This window comes from Ambystoma mexicanum, chromosome 2q, assembly GCF_040938575.1.
Source record: "Ambystoma mexicanum isolate Mex_15411 chromosome 2q, UKY_AmexF1_1, whole genome shotgun sequence".
NCBI classification, from domain to species: domain Eukaryota; kingdom Metazoa; phylum Chordata; class Amphibia; order Caudata; family Ambystomatidae; genus Ambystoma; species Ambystoma mexicanum.
In genome coordinates, this window is record NC_090924.1 from 1,226,435,907 (window position 1) to 1,226,447,664 (window position 11,758).

The 11,758-nt window shown below is 46.5% G+C and overlaps 1 non-coding gene across 1 annotated transcript; it reads left to right on the forward strand.

Moving 5' to 3' along the window:
• Nucleotides 1–1,414: 1,414 nt before the first annotated feature.
• Nucleotides 1,415–1,565, forward strand: LOC138570461 (U12 minor spliceosomal RNA). Its single transcript, XR_011303513.1, has one exon. It is a non-coding gene; the product is annotated as a U12 minor spliceosomal RNA (small nuclear RNA).
• The last annotated feature ends 10,193 nt before the right edge of the window (nucleotides 1,566–11,758 follow it).

The window sequence follows — 11,758 nt, forward strand, 5'->3', positions numbered from 1 at the left end:
ATCCACAGCAGCTTATCACGACTCCGACTTGCCAATGAAGCAAGTGTCCATATCTTATTACAGTTTGTCCTACATTTGGTTCTCTATGAATGTTTACTTACGTTCTGGTGAATTTCTTGATCACTTGTGAGTTCATACAAAAAGAGTTTTATAGCACCTTAAATGGCACCCATTGATGTTACTTATATAGTGGTTATAGAAATGGATGTTGGACTGTTTGAGTTATTTACTTTTGGACACAGTTGAAAACACACATAGGAAGATGTATTCAGGTATTAATTTTTAGAAGACTATAAACTATGGGGGTCATTCAGAGTTCGGCAGATTTTTCATACTTCTGAAGAAAGTTACCTCCTCAGACAGTGGTATTTCTGGAAATCTGCCCTACTAAAATTTACCACCAGCAGAGGTGGTATTTCTGGAATACCTACAGTGCTATTTCAGAAATACCACCTCTGATGGCGGGTTCTGTACAGTACTGGCTCATCTCACTTAATTTTCTTTATGGTGATCAGGCAGGGGTGAAGCTAAATCAGGACTTTTGATGTCCTGCAGAGTGTGTGTGTGTAGCACAGGACAACCCCATCAACACAGGCAAGTACCACAAAATACAGGACGGTTGACCACGCTGTTGAGGAGCCAAGGACCAGAGGAGAGCTACTCAACAAGGAGCCTGGGACCAGTTGATTGACTAATCACAGAAGACATAGGTACACGTTAATAAATTCCTATGCAATAATGTTTTTCAGAATATTTGGATGGTGGTCTGTAGTTTAGGGCTTATTTTGAAGAGACATTCAGCTTATTTTTTCCGTCTGTCCTGGCAACAGGTCATGCCTGCATTTTAAATTATGTTAAACCCTAATAATGAACACGCTTCCACCTTGCTTGAATAGCTGCAGTGTACACTAGGCAGCATTTCAATGGATTTCAACATAAAAGTGAAAAATATATGCCTTACTTTTTTCATATCGTGCATAAGTGAACATGATCAGCATGAGTTCTGAAATGTCTATTTGTAAAATGATGCATGTTTACAAGCTTAAGTCTTCAGACATCGTTTCTGCTAATGAATCCGCATGAGACGTATTTATGATTGGATCAGGTGCATCAGTCAATGTACAGTATCCCCACTGCTAGTTTTCTTTATTCAAGGGGAAATTGCTTGAAGTCCTTGTGCGGGAAGTTCCCAGAAGGCAAGCGGCCTACTTCTATTTGCATACAATTAAAAATGAATGGGAGTCAGCATGTAAATGTCTTATTGTACATGAAACAAGAATAGTTTTAATATAATGAACGACCCAGTAACAGTTTTGTAATGCAAAAGTAGATCAGCCCACACTTGAACCTCTCTAATATTACAGTGTTTAAAAAAATATATATATAGGGTGTTCTGCGAGGCGCTAATTTCTTTATGCCTTAAACTAATAAGTAAGGAAAATAACGATCTTGGGTGACGCCAAGATCCTCACTCAAAATGTGAGCGGAATTTTTGAACGGGTAAAAGTCGCCCCGTGGGTGACCCGCCTACTTAGCGGGATGCCTTGGTCGAAGCGATCTGCCCGAATCGAAGAGAAACTGTTTTGGCGTTCATTCTACATACCCCGTTCATAAATTATGTGAGTCAGTGTATATTTATATTGGAAGCAATCAGTGACTATTTTGTTGTTTGAAATGTTGACCTTGCACCATTATACTGTACTCTCGATATATCAGTAAAACAGTGTCTATCAACCAAGGCGCAGAACAAATACCGCAGTAGGCATCCGAAGTATATTTCAGAGGCTTGTGTCCACAACTCCAGGGATGCAGCACAACCATTCAACCCACATTTCACCCACACTGTTTTGTTATACCGTGATTTTTTGGAAATACACAGCGCATTCGGCATTGTAACAAACAGAAAACGTGTTCTCAACGCAACATGACTGGGCCCAAGTGCCTAGAGTATTCATTCAGTGTAGTCTAAGAATGAAAAGTTTCCCATTTTCGGGAATTTGTTGTAAGTGCATATACACTTTATCGCCACCTAGGATGGGGAAAGAGAAGCGCATCTCACCCATCATTCCATTCTTACAGTACACTAGCCCCTGCCTTCAGGGGGATGCACATTCACTGTTCTTTTCATTATTATGTGCCATTTATTAAAGTGTTAATACCCAAATTACTAACAGCAATTACATTACTCTGAGACCTTTCATTCCTTGTCCCAGTCCTAATTGTATGAAGCATAAGCCTTCCAAGGCAGGCCACCCCTGGCATTAATTATTTTAAAAGTATTTTTCGTTTTACCGATTAGGTGGTGCAGTAAACACTGCCTATAAGGCGAAACTATTGTCATGTGATGTGAAGATAGAAGAGAGCTGTGAAGTGAGGAGGGAAACACAGTCTGTGGGTATTGTGTTTTTTAACCCACCCACTGACCAGCTGTGGACATTCCCGCCCACTACCTGCTCCGATCTCCCAAAACATACACCCCATCAACTCCAGAAATTCATTAAGTGTAAAGACTGGAGCGAGGTGTCTGCACCCCTAGTCTCTAGACAGTCCAGAAGAGGCACAGAGGACCCTAGCCAAGATTCTCTCTTTGGTAAAACGTGGGCGAGCAATCAAGGCCAGCTCTCAGGAGGTGATGCAGGCTGGTTCTTAAGTACAGTGTAGTCCCCAAGCACCCACAAAGGAATGTCCACACACTCTATTAGTGAAAACACAGTTCTTTATATAATTAAGGTTCAAGATTATATACACAATCACAATAACTCACTTTGTGCTCAGTTAAACTACAATGGCAAATATAACCCAAGACACTTATGAGATTTCATTAACAACAGAGATGATTTTCAAGCTGCAGTTGCAACCAACCATGTTGCAGAGGAATGTTGGATTTGCCACTTTACGTCTCTCTTTGCAAGTAAGAAATCCGTTAATAATCAAGAAACGGCCAACTTATGCCATGCTTGGTCAATTGACTTTGACCGTACCGAAATCCTCTGGATGATTAACAAACTCAGTCCTTCAAGGGCAGCTGGGCCCGACGGCGTCTCTAATCAGATGCTTGAAGAAAACCAAGAAAAATGGGCGGATCTTATATATCTTCCGTTCAAACAAGTAATGAGAACAAGATCATTTCCATCTTCCTGGAAGGACGCCATTGTTGTACCAATTTTTAAAAGGGGGGATCGCAGTGAACCGAGGAACTATAGGCCTATAGCCTTATTAGATTCTATTGGCAAACTTTTTGCATCTATACTCTGCGCAATCTCAAAAGTTGGGCAATGAGGGCAGACATTCTTGACAAATGCCAGACAGCTTTTGTGAGTGTAGTGGGCACATCCCTGAACTTGTTCATCCTTAATCTCCTGAAACAAAGAGCGCTTGAATCCAAGAGTAAAGTTTACCTTGGATTCACAGACCTTGAAAAAGCATTCGACGGCATTAGCCGTGACCTACTATGGGCCAAACTAAGGTGATAGAACTGCCCGGAAGATCTCTTAGGAGAAATTAAAGAATTGTATACAGATACAACTATACAAATCCAACTCTCCAAAGATGGCACCATATTAAAGAAGATCTATACTTTTTGTGGGATTAAACAGGGTTGTGCCCTAGCACCTTTTCTCTTTGTTCTCTATTTGGTGGACATGAAGGATTACCAAAAACAAATCAGGGCTTTTCCACCTAAGAATTAAGATGGAGAAATTCTTTGGATCCTATATGCGGACGATTTGGACTTAACCGCAGTAGGACTCCAGAGGCGACTGGACACATTCAAAGTCTACCTCGATAACAATGATTTGAAGAAAAACGTTGAGAAGTCAAAAGTGCTGATTATGCAATCTGCCTGCGGTAAGCAAAAAAAGTTAAAAACCTTTAAATGAATCATAGAGAACAGACCACTTGAAGTAGTAGAATATATAATCTACCTTGGAATACGTATCAACAAGAAGGTCAACGAGCAGGATCAATATATGTTTATCAGGGAAAAACTACTGAAATTAACAAATCAGGGAAGAACCTTACACCATTACTATGGAACTTTCTCTTTGATCCCCACTGGCACCTTTTTCAAGCAGAAGGTGGCCACAGTATTAGCATACAGAGTAGAGGCCCTCCTGAATCTTTCTTGGAAAACATGGGAGATATGTGAGGCCTTCTTCTGGCAGAAGAACATGAGACTACCTAATGCAGTATCAGCAGCCACAATAAGATATGAATTAAGATTGCAATCCTTAACATCGATTGCATGTGGAAATCACTCTCCCTCTTCCGCATTATAAACTCACTGCCAGCACCTTTCGAGATATTAAAGGGCATGGACTCAACAAAGAACAAAAATTTGTTGAGTTGGAAACTTCGCTGTAAAGAACATTTAGACAGCCTCAATATCGACCTCAAAACCCTTAAAGGGTCGGACTTAAAGGAAATCCAAATAAGGTGAAAAAGTCCCTACTGGAAAAGGACTGGGTTGAAACTACCGAACTAAAAACAAATTATGCCCCAACATCACCTGGGAACGGAAAAAAGTAAATGAATTACCATTATATCTGAGGAAATTCCCATCTCCTCACTACAAAGACTTACTGCTATGATGTAGACTTAACATCCTGGACTCAAGAGAAGTGTTACTATTAAGAAAACAAATAACAGCACAGGAAGCAGTGTGTTGTTTCTGCAAGGAGCTAGACACGGTTGAATCAATTAGACATTTGATGCTAACTTGTCCTTTGTTAAGTGAGCAAAGAAGAAAGGCCCTGGGGGCCTACTCCCTTGACCATGATCCATCTCACAAAGAACAACGGTGGGAGAGGCTATTAACGGCGGCCAGAGTTGGTCAAACAATAGATGCTTTGAAATTCGTAGAGGTACTGCTGACTGACACTATGGTTAATCAAAGGCCAAGGGAAGCAAACTTGAGGCCTTAGATATAGATGCCCAAAGACTGAATTTATACTGGCTTCGCTAATTTTTGGTGTCCTCAATGACTTTTTCCTTTATTGACGTATGTTAAAGGTTGAAAGATAATTAACCAATAAATCATTAAAAAAAAATATTGCAAATATATACACAGTTCTACATCGTACCACAATTACTATCAGATTTCATTAAAGTGCATCAACTGTACTTTGGTCAAATGTCACACAAATCAATTAATAAAGGGAACCAACAATAGACATAGGAGGAAAAGCAGTTGATTAGAACAATTGGCAGAATACTGGAACCTGCCACTAGAGACAGTTCTGTGTGAGGATGCCCCCACCTGGGCAAGCTGTAAATAAGATATATCATACAAGCCCAGTCTATACATTGTTCACAAGAGTCTTATTTCATTCTAAATAGTTCTACAACGACAATGTACCGGGAAGCAAGGGTGTTGAGTCATCTGGTGTCCCTGTGGTCTTCGGGTGGCGGTAAACCCACCAGCAGATACTCATCAGCGTGTCAGCGGCCTTGACTCTCTCCGGCGGGACAAAGCGGTCAGTGGTGCGGCGAGAGAGTCCTTGGATTCAAATGTATTAATCAACGGAGCGTTGCGGCTCCGGTCATCGGTGGGTCGGCGACAAGCGGTTCCCACTTCGGGGCAACACAGCTTCGACGGGCCTCCAGCGGGTATATCAAACCTGCAAATCCTGGTCGACGATTGTGGATAGAATGTCCGGGGCTTCTCTTTGTTCTCCTCGGCGGTGTCCGTCTTCGGTCGGCAGCCTGTCGAGGGTCTGACTTCCAGGGAGCTTCGGCAAAGGTTAGCAGTGCACAATGGTCCCTCGTGGCTCGGGAACAGATCTCCTAGCCAGGTCCTCTCTCGGATAAGTCTCAGCGTCACAGTGGCTTTCAGATTGCGGTGAAGGTAACATCGGTTAGCCTTCTTCTTCGGGCTCAGTGGTCGAGATCAAACATCAGTTTCAACAGTGATACGCCCCCAGATATACCGTTCTGTCTCTCATTCATTCTGCTGGTTCACACTCAGGCATCCAATCACTCAGAATCACTCAGAAGGGCATTCAGCAGGTAGGCAGCCAATCAGGCTTACAGTGCATTCAGGCCATTCTCCTCTCTCTCCGACACTCACAACAAAGAATGTGTATTGGGTCAAGTCCCCAGCCATTCAGCAATACACACTGCATTCATACCAGTTTCGGGCAGGGCTGTCTCAGTCTTTGTGTCACATACCAGAAACTACACAGCCATAACAAGAAGTGCATATTGGTCACACACTCCATTCACCCAGGTCCCACCCCAAGGGTGTACCCACAACATACAGGGGTAGATTCATGGAGCAAACGTGCGCAGAAAATCCCAGCGCAAGCAGGCGCAAGGTGACGCAAGCGTGAGAAACCCAGCGCACGCGTGCGATTCAAGGAAGACGCTGAGCGTGTTTCCCGCTGTCCGTGCGCCAAATCCTGCCATGGCGCACGCGGGCACACACGGAGTGCGCTACGCGCACAGCAAAAGCGCCCATAGCGCGGCGCACAAAACCAAAGTGTGCGGAACAGTGGGCGTAACACGCGGAATGGGGAACAACGCATGAAAAAGAAGGCGTAACTGGGGAAGTACTGCAGGGAACTACACGGAACGCCCACACGCACGCGAACAACCCGTATTCATGGATTTGAATACGGGAAACCCGCGCACGGCAAAAGACACACACAGGCGTCAACGCGTCCGCCACACGAAGGCAGGCGGAAGCGTCCCCGCGCACAGTATAAAAGTGCGCGCAAACAACAAACACGTATATACAGCTACGATGGATGCCCCATTTGTCACAGCACTGATCGTGGGACACCGCAGGAGGAGGAGAATAGCCAGGGCACGCATTTTCGCACCACGGACAAGCCTTTTTGGGATGCCTGATGACCAGGTCTACGGCAGGTATAGGTTTCCACCCCATATCATCCTAGACCTGGTCAGGGAGTGGGAAGATAACCTTACATCCCCCACCCTTTGCTCCCAAGCATTGAGCCCCTTGGAGAAGGTGCTCAATGTCCTGCATTTTTTGGCCACTGGGTCATTTCAGCGGACTACTGCCATAGTGGGGGGGGTCTCACAGGCCACGCAGTCACGCTGCCTACACCAGGTATTGGCAATCATGATAGCGCACCCCTCAGTCCGCAGGCACATATACATGCCCAGAACACCTGCAGAAAGGCAGGCCGTTGTCCTGGATTTTTTCAGGGTGGCACACTTCCCCAAAGTGCTCGGTGGCATAGATTGCACCCATGTGGCCCTACGTCCACCTAGGGCCACTGAGCACATCTACCGAAACCGCAAGCACTGGCATTCCATCAATGTACAGGTGGTATGCGATGCAAAGGGAATCATCACCTCTTTCTATGCAAACTACCCTGGCTCCACCTAGGACAGTTTCATATACAGAATGTCCGCCCTGAGCCGGGCCCTGGAAGCTGGGCAGCATGGCGACACATGGCTCCTAGGTGAGTACAAATGCCCTTGCACATGCATGCATGTCACACACACACACACAAATACACAAACCCCAATAATCACAACCATTTACACCTCCCCAGGGGACAGTGCCTACCCTCTGAGCAACCACATGATGACGCCAATCCGCAACCCCACCACACCACCCCAGGTAAGGTACAACGCCGCCCATATTGCAACCATGGCCATAGTGGAGCGCACATTCGGAGTGCTCAAGTCACGTTTCCGCTCCCTTGACGGCTCTGGCGGGCAGCTTCTCTATGCACCCCCAGTAGTGTGCAGGATCATTGTGGCAGCATGTGTCCTGCACAATGTTGCAACACGGCAGGGCATACCGGTGGACATGGTGGTGCCCCCACATCCCCAACCACAGGCACAGGCGCTGCCCATGGGAGGGGACAGGGCACGTGGCGAGGAAGCACGGACCCAGCTTGTGGCCACATTTTTCACCTAAACTCCCACCCCTGCGGAGTGCACACAGGCCTGGCACATACCAGGTGACAATCGATGATGACAAAGAGACAGTCAACTGTCACAACCCTACCACCCTGAGATAGTTGCCATGGAAGTGCCACATTGTCTGCATCCCTAGCTACTTAAACACAAGCTATCCTGTGTGACCAATAGGCACACATATGACATGACATGATATGGCATTTGTAACGTGCCTATACACAAGTATTTCAAGGACAGACAACAATACTACTAGGCCAGGTGTCATTTAGATTGTGCAAGTGCAGGGGTAGGGGGAAGGGAAAAGTGCAAGGGGAAGGGGAGGGGGGGAGTGCAGTACAGGGTAAGTAGACTAAAAAACAAATAAATAGGCCAGCTGGTGGCAACTGCAAAGGTAAGTGCAGACAAGTGCTGGGAAGGGGGGGCTGTAGGGATAGAGAGACAGTCCCGCAGTGCAGGAGTTGCCAGGGAGGCAGTGCAAGTGGCAAGTGGCTGGGCCAGGGACCGAGGTCGGTGAGAGTGGCCCAGTTGCAGATCCAGTGCAGTTCCAGTGAAGAATTTAGCAAGGGAGAGGCAGAGAGAAAGCAGAAGCAAAGAGGAAGGTCTTGAGGTGCTTCCCGAACCGGAGATGGTTCTCCTGAAGTTCCAGTGAGGCAGGAAGGCTGTTCCAGAGGGAGGGCCCTGCCGCGGAGAGAGATCTACCCCCAGCTAGTTGCTTTGAGAAGCGGATGACCCTGACATGCAAGGTGTGAATCATACACACCTGCAAAACAGGCCATGGCCATCACTGTTATGTCACTCAAACCCTCCCAAGCCACAACATGGCATGGCAAGCAATACCCATACACCAACACAGTAACAATAAGGTACACATTGCCATGTCAAAAATGTACAGTGGCATCAGACAATGATGCCTGACATGGAATCAGATGAAATGACTGACCAACAACCTCCCACCCAAAATAAGTCATTTCCAAATTCATTACAAGAGTTGTAGACGTAACATAACAATGAATGCCTGTCTACATTGTGCATTGCAAAATCAACACTGCAGCTTCTGTGTGCTGTGTCCAACTCCTGCAACACACTGCTCAGCAAACAGCACAGTGAACAGCCATTGTGTGTGATGCCCACCCTGAGCATCACATCTAAGCGACAGACCACATCAAAAAGCAAATTAGGCATGTACAGGATCCATAATTGGTCACAGAACATGTGCTGCAGGGACACAGTGGGCACCAGAAGGCAAACAGTGTACACGTGGATATGCAAGGGTGGTTGTACATGTAGTGCATCATAGTACAAGTGTGTGGGTCAGTAAGGACATGCACTCAACATATGCATGTGCAATCAAGTGTCCATCAGTGTCCTCTACACATCACATGTGAACATTAACCATGCGTACACCCCAGCATGTCAAACCACAACTATCCCCTCACACCTGAAAGGTAAACACAACACATGAACAGGCATTGATCAGCAGAACACAACATGTACATAGGATACCACCATTACAATGTCAGGGTTCCCATCACACTGCAGGGCAAGGCAACTATCAACAACAACCCCCCCCCCTCACAAATGACCATGACCCACTGAACAACTGCACCTGGGTCATGGAGCCTTCAACCCTCAATTTCACCTGGCCACAGGATCACCCTTCCCCTTCGTCACCATCTCCCACCTTGTGTGTAAAAAGGTGCCTGCACCCTCAGAGACCACCCTCATTTGCAAAATCACAAAATCCAAGCCAGAAAAACGAACCAGAACACCCTCCAGTAGATGACTTGACGTAGCAGTACCTCACAAAGGTCAAGTACTACCACAATGATGTAACAACCAAGGTAGCACAGTAAAACAATGTCACAACAGGATGTGAACCATGTGTGGTACATAACATAGAATGATGCACCATGAACGGATGTGTACTGTCACAGGTCCCGTGTACAGGCACGGGAGTGTCACGAAACAACCACCCCCACCGTGTCCCGGGTGCCTGCAAGGTCAAACTCACACAGGCCTCTGAGACCCTGGTGGGGAAGGAGGGTCAGGGATATGCAGTCGGGACAGGTGTTGGCACACTGGATAACTGGAATGAGTGGCAGGAGAGGGGAGGAGGAATGACACATGAAAGTAGGGAAGGCACGAAAATGTACTACCTGCATGAACACATACACAATCCGAACAAACTTGGACATCATTGTCATGGCCTTCTGTAGTCCAGGCTTAGGAGTGGCACGAACCAACCACCCCCTCTAGGGTTTTGGCGCCAGCAAGTTTGGGGCTTACACAGGCATCCGCAACCCCAGCGGGGAAAGAGGGTTAGGGAATGTTGCTTGGATAGGTACGGGAAGCAGGAACACCGGGTAGAGGGTACAGGGTTTAAAATTGGATAGGACTCCGGGTGATTAGGGGAAAAAAAATACCAAATTGAATTACACATTTATCCATGCATTAGTGTACCTTCCAGCAAGCCTATGCAGAGCAGTTTGAAAGAAAAACAACAAGACACTTAGCTCTGGTTTTGAGTGCTGGCCTCCTGCCTGCGCACTCTCAGGTCCGGTTACAGGAGCACTGCAATGCTGCAAAGAGAGCCACAGTCAGTAATCTGTATGTGCCCATTACACAAAAACACACCACCAAACATGCCCCATAGCAACAAACTACTCTACAAACAGACAATCTGGTGTAGATGCTTCGTACCCATATATAACATTACCCCTGTGATGGGTCATACACAGTCAATTCAGTAAGTCAGCCGCCAGTGGGTGCGTGGCAAATGGAACACCAATGTGTCACAATTCACACAACATGCAATGTTCCCTGGGTAAGCAGACAGACCCATATAGCAAGGTATGACTTCAGAACAAGTCGTGTTACACCATGACCGAAACAAAGTTGGCAGTGCATGTATCAAAATGTGCATGGAAATGAAATGCACTGCACCCGAGTATGTCCCTTGCTGTATGTCCCTGTGAGCTGCCCCTTTCCATGTCTCGGAAGGCTACATGGTTGATACAAGTGCCTCAATGGACCTTGGTGTACCGGAGGGTATGTGCCACTGCCCCTGCAGGTGTCTCAGACAACCTTACAATCAACAGCCATCAGTCCACCAACACATCTGAGCTGCATTGTGTGCTTCAACACCAATATTCGTCCAAGCTCACCCTCAGTGCTGTGACTAAGCCTGCATGTGCAACTCGCCTGGTGCAAGCTTTGCTGTGTTGTGGCCCCCCTGTGCTGCTCACCTTGCCTGCAGTTCCTTGGAACACGTCAGCAGTTCTAGGATGTAGGTCTGCAATCCCTGTGCCTCTGCTTGTGCACACATGTGCATGTGGGCACCAACAAACGTGTCCAGAATTCAGACGTCCAATGGGCCATGTCTGCTGGCAAAGGTGCTCTGGAGGCTCACCCCCTGCAGAAAGGGCATGAAACACATGATTAAGGCTTTAAAGTCATCTGTGTGTGTCTCTTCAGGCATCTCATTACTGGACCATGTCAGAGACTTACATCAGAAATCACACCATCAGTCCGTCTTTCACATCCAAAGTGTGGAACACACTATCTACGGCATGAATTGCAACAAGCATGTGTACAGTAAAGATAAGAAACATACTACACAATGCATAGCAATGAATGTACACATTAATCATGAAACACCCCATCTAGCAAAAGCTGAACAGTGGACAATAACACCGCAATCATCCCCACTAGGGGTGTCAACACAAGTCACACAGCACCAGACATGCCACAGATATGACAGTCCAAAGCCCTTGTGTAATAGGTTGTCACACCGAACCATCCTTGCGAGCCCATGGATAAGGGGGCAGGAGTGGCATATGTGAGTCAAGGACCCCAAGCAGCA